The sequence below is a fragment of the Aotus nancymaae genome, unplaced genomic scaffold (assembly GCF_030222135.1).
Source record: "Aotus nancymaae isolate 86718 unplaced genomic scaffold, 86718_ANA_hifiasm-v0.15.2.pri h1tg000039l, whole genome shotgun sequence".
NCBI lineage: Eukaryota > Metazoa > Chordata > Mammalia > Primates > Aotidae > Aotus > Aotus nancymaae.
This window is the reverse complement of record NW_026988453.1, coordinates 9,510,013-9,527,192: the sequence shown is the minus strand read 5'-3', so window position 1 is coordinate 9,527,192 and position 17,180 is coordinate 9,510,013. Positions and strand designations below refer to the sequence as shown.

The 17,180-nt window shown below is 38.6% G+C and overlaps 1 protein-coding gene and 1 pseudogene across 9 annotated transcripts in view; one reads left to right on the top strand and one right to left on the bottom strand.

The window, feature by feature from the left end:
• SRGAP2 (SLIT-ROBO Rho GTPase activating protein 2) overlaps positions 1 to 17,180 on the bottom strand; it is a 270,174-nt gene that overhangs the window by 91,777 nt on the left and 161,217 nt on the right. The window lies entirely within an intron of this gene.
• Positions 13,081 to 14,683, top strand: LOC105722103 (melanoma inhibitory activity protein 2-like; annotated as a pseudogene).

The following is a 17,180-nucleotide window of genomic DNA, read 5'->3' as shown; positions in this document are numbered from 1 at the left end:
CAATTTATTTATGTTTTCTTTTGGTGCTTGTGCCTTGGTATCATATCTAAGAAAACACTGCCTAATCCAAGGTCATGAAGACTTACACCTATATTTTCTTCTAAGAGTTTATAGTTTTAGCTCTTACATTTAAGTCTTTGATCATTCTGAGTTGATTTTTTTATTATTTCCAGGTTTGTTTTTATCATTTAATTTCATAAACATGAAACATAGCTAATTTAAAGTCTGCATCTGAGAATACCATTACTAGGATCTCCTGTGGGTCTAGCTGTTTCTCTTAGCTTTTGGTCACAGTTCTGACTTCCTCATAGGCCTAATTATTTACAACTGAGTGCCAAACATCATAATGAAAAATGATGAGAGATATATTAGGCCTAGGATGATAGTATCTTCCATAGTATCTTCCTCTAGAGAGGATTTAAATTTGTTTCTAGCCACAGGCTATCCTAAATCACCTTAATCCAATTAGAGTTTAAGGTAATGTGAAGCTAGGCTTCACATTCTCTGTGAAAGTGTCTTAGTCTGTTTCTAGCTTATCCTTACTTCTTAATTGTACCCCTTTGGTGTCTCAAAGCCTGGGGAATTTTACCAAGGCTACACCTCCTCAGCCTTAAATTCCAGTATTTGTCCTGCTAGCCCTACAAGTCTATTAAACACTCTGCTCAGCTTTTTGACACTCAGTAATATTTTCTGGAATGGCTGAAGCCTCTTCAAGAAAAGCAGCTCTCATGAAGCAAAAGGGTTGGTCTGAATTTGCTTCTAGAAAAGCTGCCATTTCTAGAAGCACAACTCTAAGTTTAAACTTTGAAAACAGATTGTCTTATGTTTATTTGTAGCCCTCACCAGGCCCAGTGCAATTCTGAATACCTAATAAGAACTGAAATATGTTTTGTATGATATAATGAACAGATACTGGTGATAGTGAAGGCGTGACACACTTATGGTTTTAAGTTGTTCATTTCCCAGGACATGGTAACCGAAGTATTCTGGTAAAACAAAAGAGAAGCAAGCCTGAGGTTTTAAATATGGTTTCACATTACTTCCTTAGGGACTTTTCAAAAACCACACTCCCTCAAAGAGAAAAAGGAGGCTAAATCTATCTCAAATAAACAGCATCTCTGAAATTAGCTGAGTGATTAAGAATCCAGATACTAATCTCAGAGATCCTCTGGTGACTACCAAATGGAGGAACTGTATAAGAAATTCTAAAAACTGGCACATATAAAAGCTCTATATGGGGCCACCTGGAGTCTGAGGAAGATTTGGGCATCTAGTTCCTGAGACATATGTGAAAATGTCAGCTTCACCAGCCACCTCAAATTCTGTAACAGCACACTGGCTTTTTCTAAGTGGCACTAGCATAAAAAATGAAAAGAAGTAATCATTGACTTTAAATTCTCTTTCCAATAAGTGGCCATACGCTGTTCATTTCTCCTTCATGATATATCTGGCATCTGTCTCCTTCTTTTCATTCCCCCTGCCACTGCTACCACCTCTCAGGCTCTTATTACCCTGTTCTGGAATTAGAGGCCCAGGCTTTCAGAAACAACAGCAATATTTTATCATTTTTCTACAAGTAGATCTTTCATTATTCCCTACGCTCTCAGAATGAAGTTCAAACTCCTTAGTCTGGCATTCGAAGCTCTTCACGGCTTTGTTTCAGCTGCTCTCCTCATTAACACTCTGATTTAGCCAAACTATTTTTACTCACCACCCTCTGAATAGTCCTCACACATTCCTGTGCTCTCCTTCATCCTGAAGCCTGTTCCTCCATATGGAATGTCCTTTGACTTCAGCTCCCCCTCCCTGCTCACAAACTCCATACTTTTTCATCTTTAATTTCATCTCATTACTTAAATCATTTTCATTCACTAAAAACCCAGCTCAAATTTCACCTCTCTACAACTCTCTGCACAAAAAGCACTTAGTACTTAAAGCTTAGAGAGGTCAAGCAATTTGTCCATGAGAACAACTATTAATTGGTGAAGTTGGAATTGAACTCATAAACTCCTTCAATGCTATTTTGTCTTATCTGTATTCTCCTTATCTTGTATAATGCCTTGCATATAGTAAGTACCTAATAATTATTGGGTGAAGATAGGGAAAAGAGAGGCCATAAATCTTCGCAGCAAGAAAGAGATTGTATAAAAGAATATTCTTGATGTATCAGTTTTTAAATTCCTCAGATGTATACTGCTGAAAAGGTTGTGATTCCATCTGTTAAAAAGAGAATCATATAAACAGAGCTATAAAAATAAGCCGCTAGAATATTCTGGTTAAAGGAAAGAAATCTAAAACTTAATCAGCTTTTAAATCCATTTGCTGCATTGGGATTGTTGGCAGTTCAAAGGGCAAATGGCAAAAGCATGTCTCACCAAGCACCCTGGCCACAGTGCAAATGGAACTCAGCCAAGGGGTCATCCAGCTAGAAAGCATTTCTGCTTTCTCACTGACCCAGGCAGTCCTGTGGAAGCCTTCAACAGTCCATGTGTTCTGTGCTTTGGTCTTGGGACTTAAGGATAAATGAAATGAGGATAGTGGGTAAATGACAAGGGTGGGCACTGTCTTGGGGGCACTGCCTCTCATTCTTGCCCTACAGAGTTCAGGCAACAATCTTCTTGGGGAGCCCCAAGGAAGGGGGTGGAAAGAGGCTGAAGACAATGGGTGCTTTCAGGAGTCCCCTACTACCCAGAGAAGCAAGGAGCAGAGCAAAGGTTCAAATACCCAGGGGAAAGGAAACCACTTCTTGATCCCTTCCAAACACAAGGACCATAATCAAAGAATTGCTTGCTGTAGTTATAGCAAAAATAAAGCAACAGCAGGCCTTCCTGCATTCCTGCCTTTCCATGCCAGGCTGTCCTCTCCCTATGATCATCCCCACCCCCCAAATCCTGGGGACAATTGAGCTGTGTCTCTGGCATGTGTGGAGCTGCAGGTCACGGCCATATTTAACGAGAACATTCATTCTCCACAGGCGCTACAGGGCTCCTCAAAACACCCTTTGTGTCACTGTGCCTTTCTCTCTACCCCCCTTGACACTAATTTAATCAAGATGTCCTTCTAGCTTGTAGATGGGGCGGACTCGTCAGTTCCGCATTCCTCCTGGCATTAGGGTTTTGCAGCCAAATAGTTAAAGAGTTGAAACCAGCAAGTTGAGAAGATGGGGTCAGGGTCTCCAAGCCAGAGCATGCGGACCTTTTGGGTAAATCCTGGGCATAAAGAGTGCACTAGGTCTGTGATATGTTTTTTATCATTTTTAGTTAACCTAAATATTCCAGAGGAGCTGAGAAATATTTTCTTAGGCAAGTATACAGACAGTTAGAAGCATTTTTTTCAAAGTAAGAAAAAAGAAAAGATTTTATCCCTATATTTTTGGACTCATCAGCACTGTTTCTAGAATGCAACTAGAAAAGAGAGCTCCTCTGCCTGTCCTTTTTCTCCTAGTCTGTACTCTATAATTTTGCAAAAGCTGAAAACTTCAGTTCTTTCTCAAGAACCAGATTTTAATTCAGATTTGCCTTCCTTAGCTGTTTCTCTAGACCACAATCAACATCCAGAAGAGAATGTCAAAACCGTGGCAGGGAATTTAACCAGTAAGAAAAATAAAGAAAGAAACCATCTGGAGCCCTGGGTCCCCACCCAGGTTACCTGATTCTTGGTCTGATGCTCATTTCCTATGCTGTGGTATCTCGCAAAGAGGGCACCACTGCTCATCAGTAACCCCACCTCGCCCTGAGTTGATCTGTGGATGCTAAGCCAAACTTTTGAAGCGTGAGTATTATGGGCCAGAAGGAGTCAAATGTATTTGAGGAGGGAATGAGGCAGGCCCAGGGAACTCAGACAATCTATCTTAGGAGCCGATTTGAATATGTGTTGAAATTCCTCTGTCAACCATGGATCCAACTGTCATGACCTCCCCCGCCTGGGACATGTAACCATTCCTTCCATCATCTGCCTGCCAGTTTAATCGGCTCACATCAGCAGCGGCAAAAATACATTCAAAGGGCTATTGTTTCATGACCCACAAGGGCATTTTCAGAAACCTAGTAAGGCTCTAGAATGTAAGAGGGGTATACCCTCTGTAGCTTTTGGAGTAAAAAGCTCAACTCCCTGTCCTTAACTCCTTCTTCTCTTGCCTAGATCAAGTAGGCCGTTGACCTGGGGTCAGGAACAACCCTAAGCTCTTAGACCAATTTCAAAGTTATCTTCAAGTAATTTTACAAACCAAATTAAACTCCCAGTAATGAAAAACTGCAAGGCTCTTTCCAGCTCCCTCGCAAAGCTATACTGCAAAAGTTCACCACCCTTAAATAAACAAACATCTCCTCCATGTTGTTTCTTAAAGTAAGAACTGAGCCACTTCCCTTTCCCCTCTCTCTTTTTGCTGGCTTCCTTATTTGCTGTCTTTCTCTGGAAAAGCCAATAAGAAATGCTTCCCCGATACTGTCAAATCATAAGAACATGGTCTACAGCTCCAGATTTTGTATTAGAGCAGGCATTCTGAATGCAAGAGAGGATACTAGCTAAGCCAGAAAGTGGCAAAAGTTCAGGGAAAGGGCTAATGGAAGCAGCCTATGGGCTATGCAGAGCACCATCTCATTTGCTCACAGCCTATAACCAAATGATGACACATCCACACTGAAGATTAGAAATAGCTATCAGTTGAACAACAGGAATTTGTCCAAGAGAATCAACAGCTTGTGAAACATCATTTAATGAAACCTACGATATGTTTAATAAAGTCAACTATTCTTAGAAGAGCAACCTGGGGCCAGGCACAATGGCTCACACCTGTAATCTCAGCACTTTGTGAGGCCAAGGCAGTGGATCACCTGAGACCAGGAGTTCAAGACTAGCCTGGCCAACATGGTGAAACCCCATCTCTACTAAATATACAAAAATTAGTTAGGTGTGGTGGCACATGCTATAATCCTAGCTACTTGGGAGGCTGAGGTAGGAGAATCACTTGAACCTGGGAAGTGGAGGTTGCAGTGAGCCAAGATTGCACCATTGCACTACAATCTGGGTGACAAGACCAAAACTCCATCTCAAAAAAAGAGAAGAGCAATCCAGAGGTTATATAGATACCTGTTAATCTATTAAAAAATGTAAGTTTTATCACAGTGCCATGTGTGTACCTATGCAACAATCTTGCATGTTCTTCACATGTACCCTAAAACCTAAAATGCAATTAAAAAAAAGAAAAAAAAATGCAAGTTTTTTCCTATTTAAGAATTTTTCCAGCATTTAAATCTATAGCACGAAATGTAAACCCTGCTTATTCTGATTCCAAATATAGCCTAAATGGCTCTCCCATCTTTCTTCTCTACTCCTCTCACTGCCTTAGATCAGGACCCCTTTCTTAAATGAACTATTGTAGTAACTTTTTCCCTGTTCCCGTAGTAACTATTTTCCTCTTCTCACATCTCTCTCACATCCAAACATTTCAGAGTAATCTTTCTAAAAGGCAAATCTGCCCAAGGCACTCTCTTGGTAAAATCTGTTAGTAGAATTGTTTCAGTTAAAAAGCATGCTAAAGATTAGTAAGCAAAGAATGAGGAGAAATAGGATATTTACATAATACCTTCACAAGACACTTATTACAGTGCAAAGGGGTAGGTAGCAACTTTACAGTAGATAAACTCAGGAGACAGCCATCCTCACTGAGTAATCAAAATTATCACCATTGGTAATGGGACAAATCAACAGCAAGTGCCTTCTGATATAAAACACTAAGAAAAATATGACATCGCTTCTATGATGCTCTTGCCAAAATTGCTTAAACTGAATCCAATCATGAGGAAACCATACAAACCAAAACTGAGGAACATTCTACAAAGTAACTAGCCAGCACTCTTCAAAACCATGAAAGACAAAGTGAGACAGAGGAAGTCAGAGATTAGAGGAGGCTAAGATGACAGTTCACTTCAACATCATATGTGATCCTAAACTGGACCCTGAACCAGAAATTTGAATTCTCTCCTCCTCCTGTGCTTCACTAAAGAACCTACCCAGAAACAGCAGTCTGTGCTAGGCCACTGACTTGTTAACCGAATTCAGAAACCTGAAGAAAGTACAGAACCACCCTACTAAAGCCTGCATACTCATGATCAGAATGAAGAAGGCATTAAATCCACGTTTTTGCCAGTGGGAGGCTTAGCTTAATGATGAGTCCCCATTTAGTACCTTCCATCTCTGACTTGAAAATGCAAGTAAACATTGGAATCATCCCATTCTACCTGTCCCCATCCCCCTTCCTTCACACACACATATACACACACGAATCCTCTGTGCTGACTGAGAAAGAATGGAAATAATTACTAGTATGAGAGATTAGTCATCACCACTTTGGGAAGTGAAATATGCAAGAGGGAATTTGATGGCAATAATAATTTTAAGATAGGAAATTATTTCTAAGTTTTCTAATGAATGGGGTGTGTCTATAGCCATAGCACCCTGAACATATCTGATCTAATGTATGGGGTGGCTGACTTATCCTACAAGACAGCAACCTAAATAAGCATTCTCCAATAAGTCATTTCCTTTGTCATTGATAGAATAATGGATGGGACAGGTTATAATCATTACAACAGAGTAGGCATTTGGTTTGATTTGCTTTAAATTAAGCTGCAGGCTGCTGAAGGTGAAACATACACATACAATACAACTTGATATTGGGCTGAATGCAGTATTTCAAGGTTTGAGTGATATTATCAGTAGGCTTTCTGGCTAGAGGCCCCTGAGGGAGCATTCACTAAGTCAGGGTGGCATATCTGCAGTACACAGACCCTGAATTTCCTGCATGAGTTCAAGCAGACATTACTAATCATCACATCATTCTGTCAAACTAGTCACAGACATGTCCCTAGGATCTTGCTCAGCACAGAACCTTTCTCAACTGTTAATGTATTGAAGTTAGCATATAGATTAAAATCTACTTGGCATCCCTGATGGGGTTAATTTACCTTAATTCAGAGTCTTGGTCCTTGGTTTTTTCAGTCTCCCAGACTCAGACTCAGGGAGAGTGATTCAAGTTCATCAAGTTACTGGGGACCAAATAAATGAATACAGTCATAGATGAATCGATGACAGATGATAGATAGATAGACAGACAGATAGATAGGAAATAGATATGATTTTTCAATGGTAATCACTCCTTGATAATGGGGGGAAATGCTCCGTTCTTGCTGTTGTAATCCTTGGGAAAGTGGTTTCATGAATATGAAATGAGAGCAAAAAAAAAAAAAGGTGAAGAATTTTAAAGGCTTTTCTAACCAAATGTGTAGCCTAATCTGAAATATATTTCCTTTCCCTCGAAAAAAATAAAGTAGAAAGTGTTTCCCGCGGCCATCATCTAAGGGACCCGAGAACCTCTGGCTCTTTGATTCCCTTTTTGGCTTCCTAGGCCTATGTTTTTCAACTTTGAGTGTCTGGAGGTGAGCCAGGCAATACAAGAAGCCGCAGGATAAACATGGTGACATAGGACATCAATGTTTCCTTAGGATCTGGGAATGGGGAAGAGGAAAAGGAAGAACTATTATATATATCAAATGCCTTTTACATCTGCTAATTAATATTTAAACTGTTTTAAGTTGATATTTAATTAACAAACCATAAAATCCATTCCTTAAATTGTACAATTCACTCGTTTTTAAGTATATTCACGAAGTCATGCAACCATTATTACTATCTAATTGCAGAACACTTTCGTCACCCCTAAATGAAAAGCCATGCACATTAGTAGCCATTCCCCATTCTCCACTTTCCTGGCACCTGGCAACTATTAATCTACTTTTCTCTGCATGAATTTGCCTATTCTAGACATTTCATATAAATGGATTCCTACAGTAGGTGACCTTTTGTGCCCAGCTTCTTTCACCTAGTATAATGTCTTCAAGGTTCATCCATGTATCAGTACTTGATTCTTTTTCTATGACTGGATAATACCATTGAATGGATATAGTAACATGTTTATTCATTCATCAGTTGATGGACATTTGGGTTGTCTCCACTCTGGGGCCATTATTAATAATACTGTGACGAACATTTGTTTGCAAGTTTTGTATGGACATATGTTTTTATTTCTCTTGGGTATATACCTAGAAGTGAAATTGCTAAGTCATATGGTAACTCTATGTTGGACTTTCTGAGGAACTGTCAAGTTATTTTCCAAATCAATTACAGTTGCACTAGCAGTGTATGAGAGTTCTAATTTCTCCACATTCTCACCAATATTTGTTATTACCTGTATTTTCAATTACAGTGATCCTAGTGGGTATAAAATGGTATCTCATTGTTTTAATTTGAATTTATTTAATTGCTAAGGATATTGAGCATCTTTTCTCGTGCTCGTTAACCATTTATTTATCTTTTTTGGAGGAATGTCTATTTAAATCCTTTCCCCAGGTTTTAATTGGGCTACTTATCTTTTTATTGTTGAGCTGTAAGAATTCTTTATATATACTAGATACTAGACCTTTGTCAGATATATAATTAGCAATTATCTTATTCCATTATATGGTTTTCATTTTTACTTTCTCAATAATGTTCTTTGAAGCACATAAGTTTTATAATTTTGATGAAGTTTTATGATGTATTTTTCCTTTGACTGCTTGTGTTTTAGCTGTCATATCTAAGAAACCATTGTCTAATCCAAGGTCATAGGATATTTTTTAGCTTCATTGAGGTATAGTTTATAAACACAAAACTGCACATACTTAATGTACGTATTTTGTTGAGTTTGAACATGCATACACATGGTTTACCATTTAGTACAATCAAGGTACTAAACATATTCATAACTTTCAAAAATTTTCTTGTATTCTTTTATGTGCGTGGTCTTTGTTTATTGTTATTTTTGTGTATGGTAAGAACCCAACATGAGATCTATCTTCCTAACATGTTTTTAAGTATACAATGCCATATTTTAACTATAGGTACTATGTTGTACAGCAGATCTCTAGAACTTTTTCATCTTGCATGACTGAAGCTTTATACCCATTGAGCAACAATTGTCCATTTTCAACTCATTCAAGCCCCTGGTAATCACAATTCTATTTTCCTCTTCTGGGTGTTTGATTATTTTAAATATCTCATATAAGTGGAATTACCTAGTGTTTGTCCTTCTATGACTGTCTTATTTCACTTAGCTTAATGTCCTCTATGTTCATTCATGTTACTGCAAATGGAAGGATTTCCTTCATTTTTTAGGGTGGAATAATATTCCATGGTATGTATATGCCTCCACTTTCTTTATCCATTCATCTGTTGACAGACATTTAGTTTGTTTCCATATCTTGGCTATTACAAATAATGCTACGGTGAACATGGGAATGCAGATAGTGCTTCAAGATCCTGATTTCAATTCTCTTGGATGTATACACCCAGACTTTATCCATTCATCTGTTGACAGACATTTAGTTTGTTTCCATATCTTGGCTATTACAAATAATGCTACGGTGAACATGGGAATGCAGATAGTGCTTCAAGATCCTGATTTCAATTCTCTTGGATGTATACACCCAGAAGTAGGATTGCTAGATCACAAGGTAGTTGTATTTCTAATTTGTGGAGGAGTCTCTATACTGTTTTCCATAGTGGCTGCACCCTTCTCTACATTCCCACAACACTGTAAAAATGGTTTCAATTTCTCAATGTTCTCGCCAACACCTGTGATATGGTTTGGCTCTGTGTCCTCATCCAAATCTCATCTTGTAGCTCCCATAATTCCCATGTATGGTGGGAGGGACCCAGTGGGAGATAACTGAATCATGGGGTCAGGTTCTTCCCACACTGTTCTCATGAAAGTGAATAAGTCTCATGAAATCTGATGGTTTTACAAAAGCGAGTTTCCCTGCACAAGCTCTCTCTTCTCTTGTCTGCTGCCATGTGAGATGTGTCTTTCACCTTCTGCCATGATTGTGAGGCCTCCCCAGCAACGTAGAAAACTGTGAGTCCATTAAACCTCTTTCTTTTGTAAATTACTCAGTTTCAGGTATGTCTTTATCAGCAGTTTGAAAATGAACTAATACAACTTGTTATCATTTGGCTTTTTTCTTGATAATAACCATCCTAACAAGTGATATCTCATTGTGATTTTGATCTCCATTTTCCTGATGATTAGTGATATTGAGCACCCTTTCATATACCCATTGGCTGTTTGTATGTCTTCTCTCAAAAAATGTCTATTTTTATAGACAGCAGGCACTACATTTACCATCAGAAATCTTCATTTTGTATTTTTCTTTAAAATTTTTATTTTTTATTAAAATTGCATATATTTAAGGTGTGTGACATGATGTTTTGATATACATATACACAGTAAACCGAATACTACAGGCGCTACTTAATGTATTCCTGTCCTCACATAATTACCCTTTTTTTATGGTAAGAACACTTACAATCTACTCTCCTAGCGAATGTCAAGAAAGGTTATTAAGATTTATGCCTATGTTTTCTTCTAGGAGTTTTATAGTTTTATCCTTGTGTTTAGGTCTTTGATCTATTTTGAGTTAATTTTTTTATACAGTATAAAGTAGGGGTCCAAATTTATTTTTAAACATAGATATCCAGTTTTCCTAGCACAACTTGTTTAAAAAGATTTGTTAAAAAAAGGGTGCCAAGATAATTTAATGAGAGAAAGAGTCTTATCCAGCAGAGAGAAGTGAGTACTAAAAAAGAGGTTAAAAAAATAACCCCTTAAAATGTGAAAATTCAATTTCCACAACACATGGATTCTTAAGAAAGGCAACTTAAAAATCCCCACCAAGCAGAAGATGAATGAAAATGAAAATGAAAGAAGACTCTGAACAATATTTAATTGGGGTTTATCAAAGAGCCAAAGGGGGAAGAAATTTGAAAAGAACAAGAAATAGGAACATTCAAGAAGCCAAAATTACATATGTAAGAGAAAAAAATTATTAAAATTAAAACGATTAAATAGCTTGGAAATGACAAATATGGTCAATATAATTAAAATTAAAAAGAAATCTCAATTGATAAAATAAAAATTATATTAGACTAATGAAAGAGAATGCATAAATATGATGCTAATTCATTAATAAGAAATTAATAAGTTAGAGATAGTAAGATACAAAAAACATGAGAACACTTGTGAAACTTGAAGGATACACTAACAGACTTAACAGGATTTTAGCTAATAAATGTTGACAATGGCCAAGAAGAGAAAGACTAGAAAAGTGACACTCAAAGTGATAATGACATAGAGTTTACTAGAAATGAAGAAAGAAATGTCTCTAGATGGGAAATTAGCTGTAAGTGTTGATAATAATAAAATTAAGTCAGCTACCAAAGTAAAACTGCAGAGCATCATGAAAAAGGGAAAACCTTAAGATACTACCAGAGGTAGTAGACAGTATCTACAGAGGGAAGACAATGGTATCTAATCAAACTTCTCATCAGCAACAAGAGTAAAATCGTCAGACTACTAAGATAATATATAATTCTATAACTGACTCAATTATTAAAGATGGAAGGAAATGATGACTGTTTTAGAAATATAAAGGCAGTAATGGTATATCTATATAGTCTCACTAATAAAAAGAGCGTAAAGTAATGGAACAGTTTCAAACTTAGAATAGCGGCTTCAAATGCCTGAAATTCAAATTAATGAATTTTACATTTTACATTGTAACTTTGTTTCAGTTTTATCAAACAATATGGTTATTTTGTAGTATGCATTCTGATGTTTTGTTTTAACTAAACATATCATAGAGATTTTTATAAAAAAACAAACACTGCTTAATATAAATTCAAATGGTGTTCCTGCATTCAGTGACCAATTAAGAAACGTGATTAGGCTGAGAGCGGTGGTTCATGCCTATAATCCTGGCACTCTGGGGTGCCGATGTAGGGGGATCACTTGAGGCCAGGAGTTCGAGACCAGTCTGGCCAAAATGGCAAAACCCTGTCTTTACTAAAAATACACGAATTAGACAGGCATGTTGGTGCATGCCTGTAATCCCAGCTACTCAGGAGGCTGAGACATGAGAATTGGTTAAACCTGGGAGCCAGAGGTTGCAGTGAGCCAAGACTGCACCACCACACTCCAGCCTGGGTGACAAAGTGAGATTCTGTCCAAAAAAAAATGTGATTTTTAAAAAGCTACTCTTAAACTAGTAGTAAAAAAAACTATGCACAAAACATTAACATAGAAAATTACAAAATGTTTGTGAAGGACACAAAACATAATCTTAAAGGGGGAAAATGTTATTTTCATGATGCAAAAAGTCTATTTCCATAGCTATGGAAATTTGTCTTAAATCATCTGTAAATATAATGCAATTCAAAATGCCAAAATGTCTCAGTGTGTGGCACACACCTGTAGCTACTTGGAAGGCTGAGGTGGGAGGAGCTCTTCAGTCCAGCATTTTGAGGCTGTAGTGAGCTATGCACCACTGCACTCTAGCCTGGGTGACAGAGTGAGACACTGTTTCTAAAAACAAACAGAAAATAGCCAAAATGATTTTTTTAATGAAACTTCACATGTTGAATTCACATAGAAGAGCAAAATGTCAATAACGGCCAAGGCAATTTTGAACAAATATAAATTTGCAGTCTCTCCTTGACAAATATTTTTATTATTAAAAAGTTAAAGTAATTAACACAATACGATATTACCAATAAAAAACAGTTAAGTGGGGGTCAGGCCCGGACCTGCACCGCCTCAAGATGTACAGTGTAACAAGGGGGTCGGGGTGGGCAGCGTGGGCCTGTGAGGCCTGTGGGTGTCCGCATCCCCCAGCTCCCCCCGCAGCCGGCTCCACAGTGGTCTGCTCCGAGGGCTGCGTGTGTATTCGGGTTCCAGACTGAAGGCTCCCTGTTCTCCAGTGCCCTCCACCGTCCCCCGCCCCATGTCCACAGCTCCCTCAGCAGCCGGCTCCACAGTGGTCGAATCCAGTTCCAGACTGAAGGCTAGTATTCCAGGTGCTTACTGTGACCCCAACAGGCTGGGGTTACTGCGGCGACCACCAGAACAGCCTTGGCCCTATGTAGGAGCCGGGAGCTACTCCTCAGCCCTACTGGGGGCTGGTCATGCAGAAGCTACACAGGATTGTGGCAGCACTGCTGGAAAGTATGGTATCAAATTCTAATGGTTTTCCATGGGAATTAGTGATATGGGCAGGTGTTACTGGATTTTTTGCTATTCCCCTTTTTTTGTGGAGAAGTTTTAGATAAGTTAGGAGTCGGCTATGTGTGGGAAGAGAGAAAAAGCTTGCTGTAGTGCTTCGTGAACAAATTAAAGAAAAATGTAAACTACTTGAAAAATTTAGTTTTGCACAAAAAAGCTATGAAGGCTATGAAATAGAGTCATCTTTAAAGGACGTCAGCTTTGAGAAGGAGGCAGCAGAAGCACAAAGTTTGGAGGCAAAACCTGTGAAAAGCTGAACAGGTCCATTTCTGAAACTGAGGATAAAATACTGTACCTAACAAAGGAGTTAAAAGAAGAGAAATATAAACATTCTAGACACGATGAGTTGATGGCAGATATTTCAAAAATGATACAGTCTCTAGAAGATCAGTCAAAATCCCTCAAATCACAAATAGCTGAAGCCAAAATGCCCTTCAAGATATTTCAAATGAATGGAGAACAACTGAAGATAGTGATAAAAGATGCTTTGAATGAAAATTCTCAACTTCAGGAAAGCCAGAAATATCTTTTGCAAGAAGCTGAAGTATGGAAAGAACAAGTGAGTGAACTTAATAAATAGAAAATACCATGTGAAGACTTCAAAGTACACACAGAACAAGTTCTAAATGACAAAGATGAGCACATCAAGACTCTGACTAAACACTTGCTGAAGATGAAAGATTGGGCTGCTATGCTTGGAGAAGACATAATGGATGATCATAACTTGAAAGTAGAAATGAACAGTGAATCAGAAAATGGTGCTTATTTAGCTGATCCTCCAAAAGGAGCTTTGAAGAAACTGATTCATGCTGCTAAGTTAAATGCTTCTTTAAAAATTTTAAAAGGAGAAAGACACCAAATTTATATTCAGTTGTCCGAAATTGATAAAACAAAGAAGGAGCCTATGGGGCATATTAAACATCTTCAGTCTGAACAAGCATCTTTGCAGTCAGAAAACACACATTTTGACAGTGAGAATCAGAAGCTTCAACAGAGACTTGAAGTAATGACTGAATTACATCAAGAAACTACAATGAGACTTTACAAAACACTAACTGTAGAGGAAAATTACCAGTTAGAGAGACAAGAGAAACTTTCTAAACAAGACAAAAAGGTCAACTATACCACTGACCAGCTGGAGAAGTATAGAAAGCAAGCCAAACATCTTGAAGAAGAGTTGGAAAGAATGATTCTTTCTTATCAATAGCAGATTTTACTCCTTAAAAAAAAGCACATGACAATTGGTTGGCAGCTTGGACTGCTGAAAGAAACTTCAATGGCTTAAGGAAAGAAAATGCTAAGTACAGACACAAATTAACTGACACAGAGATTAAATTCAAATTTTTACACAAAGATCCTTCTGCAGTTTATGTTCCAAACACAGGATTTGGCAGAGAGCATTACACATATGTTACTGATATGAGAAGAGGAACTCCTTTCCCCCCACCTCCTCCAGGAACCCTGTTTGGAGTTTCTCCACATGATTTTCCACCAAGCGATTCCCAGGTCCACCATATGCTCCATTTGCAGTGAGGAATGCCTATCCACCCAGGAGTTTTCCTCCTTATCTTCCACCAAGACCTGGATTTTTCCCCCAACCCCCAAATACTGAAGGTAAAAGCGAGTTCCTTTCAGGGGTGATTCCATCTTCTAATGACCCTGCTACTAAACAAAAATAATTCTGATTGGTCTTGAGTTCCCTTCAAGATGCTTCTGCCTTTCGATAAGCCTGCTATTGCACATCCAAAACAACAGCAAGACAGTTGGCAGTCCTTGTGTTCTCCTCCAAAGTAGTTGTTACTGACCTTGAGTCTCCATCAAGATTGATTCCAACTTAGAGTGAGCCTGCCACTGAACATCTGACATCACAACAACAAAGCTGGCAGTCTTAGTGTTCTCCTCCCAAGTAGTTGTGACTGATCTTGGACCCCATCAGGGTTGACTCTGCCTTCAAGTGAGCCTGCCACTGAACATCTGGCACCATAGCAAGAAAGCTGGTGGTCTTTGTGTTCTCCCTCTAAGTATCTGTGACTGATCTCGAGTCCCCGTCAGGGTTGACTCCGCCTTCAACTGAGCCTGCCACTTGACATCCGGCACCACCGCAAGAAAGCTGGCGGTCTTTGTGTTCTTCTCACAAGTACCTGTGACTGATCTCGAGTCCCCGTCAGGGTTGATTCCATTTTCAAGTGAGCCTGCCACTGGACATCCAGCACCACGGCAAGAAAGCTGGTGGTCTTGGTGTTCTCCTCCCAAGTAGTTGTGACTGATCTCGAGTCCCCGCCAGGGTTGACTCTGCCTTTAAGTGAGCCTGTGACTGAACATCCGGTACCACAGCAAGAAAGCTGATAGTATTTGTTTCCTCACTTACTGTGGTTGTAGACAAATGTGAATGTAACTTCATGCTTAATGAAATAAATTTTTGTTGATTAAAAAAATAAAAAAGACTCTTTCTCCCATTAAATTTTCTTGGCACCCTTGTCAAAAATCAATTGACAGCTGGATTCTCAGTTCTGGTCCATTGACCTATATGTCTATTCCATGCCAGTACACAGAATCTTAATTACTGTTGATTTGTAGTTAAATTTTAAATCTAGAAGTGAGAGTACTCCACTTTGCTCTTCTTTTTACTAAATGGCTTTGGTTATTCTGAATCCTATTTCCATATGAATTTTAGAGTCAGCTTATTGGTTTCTGGGAACAAAAGCAACTTGAATATTGATAGAAATTGATTTGAATCTGTAGATCAACTTAGGGAATATTGCCATCTTGATTATATTAAGGTTTTCAATGAATTTTAAGTGTTGCCATCTTGATAATACTAAGTTCTTCCCGTATTAAAGAACATGTGGTGTACTTCCATTTGTTTAGGTTCTCTTAAATTTCTTCCAATAATCTTATTGTTTTCAGAATATACCTTGTGCTTCATTTCTTGGAGTTATTAGTATTATTTTGCTCTTTTTGATGCTGTATAAATGAAATTCTTTTCTTAATTTCATTTCCAGAATGTTCATTTTAGGGAATAAAACTACAGTTGCTTTGTGTATATATAGTTGTGCATTGGTATCTATGGGGAATTGGTTCTCAGAGCCCCACAGATATCAAAAGTTGCACAGACTCAAGTCCTGCAGTTGGCTCTTTGGAACCTATATATACAAAACATTAGCCCTCTATCCACAGGTTTCACATCCGTTGAATTCTGCATTTTTATCTGCATTTGGTTTCAGAGGTAGAAACTTTGGATATCAAAGGCTGATTGTGTTTGTATATTGAGAGAAAATGGACATTCCATTAAGACTCAAACATACTAATTCATTTCACAACGATACTGATGTGAAAATACAAGAGATACTCATTTTGATTGTTAATTGGTAGACTATTTGGATAAAGCAGTAAATGTTGTAGGATGCCTTTGGGAGGGAATCAGCATTCGCTGCCTACTGCTATGGATCTGGGACTATGCCAGATGCTCTGCATAAGTGGTCTTAGAATTTAATTAGCAACACAGGCAGAACTCCTTAGTGGCTGCTTATTGTCTTGAGGGTGAAGATCTATCGTTAACACAACCCACAAGGTCCTGCAAGGTCTGGTCCCTCCCTGCTTCTTTTGCCTCATTTCCCATCAAGCTGTCCCTTGCCCTTTGGTTCCCACTTCCTCTCAGTTCCTTGGAAATGTCCTGCACCCTCTAGTCACAAGGAATTTGCCCCTACCTCTCCCTGCCTGGTGTACTCTCTGTGCTCCTCAGATTTTTCCTCTAGCTGTGTGTCCTTGATCATGAAAGCCCTCCTAGACACCCGTTCCATTCCCTGCTCATAGGCCAGGTCCACGTTGTGCCCTCTGTGCTGTGCACTCAGCACCCTGGCTCTTCTGTGCAGCACTTATTCCTGTTATAAATCATCATTGACTGGTCTGATTATTACCAGTTTGTTCCATTGCACTGTAAACTCCATCAGTGCAAGATCACTGCTGATTTTGCTCACTGTTTTATCCCCAGAATCTGCCATGCTAGTAGTTAGCACATAGTGAGCACTCA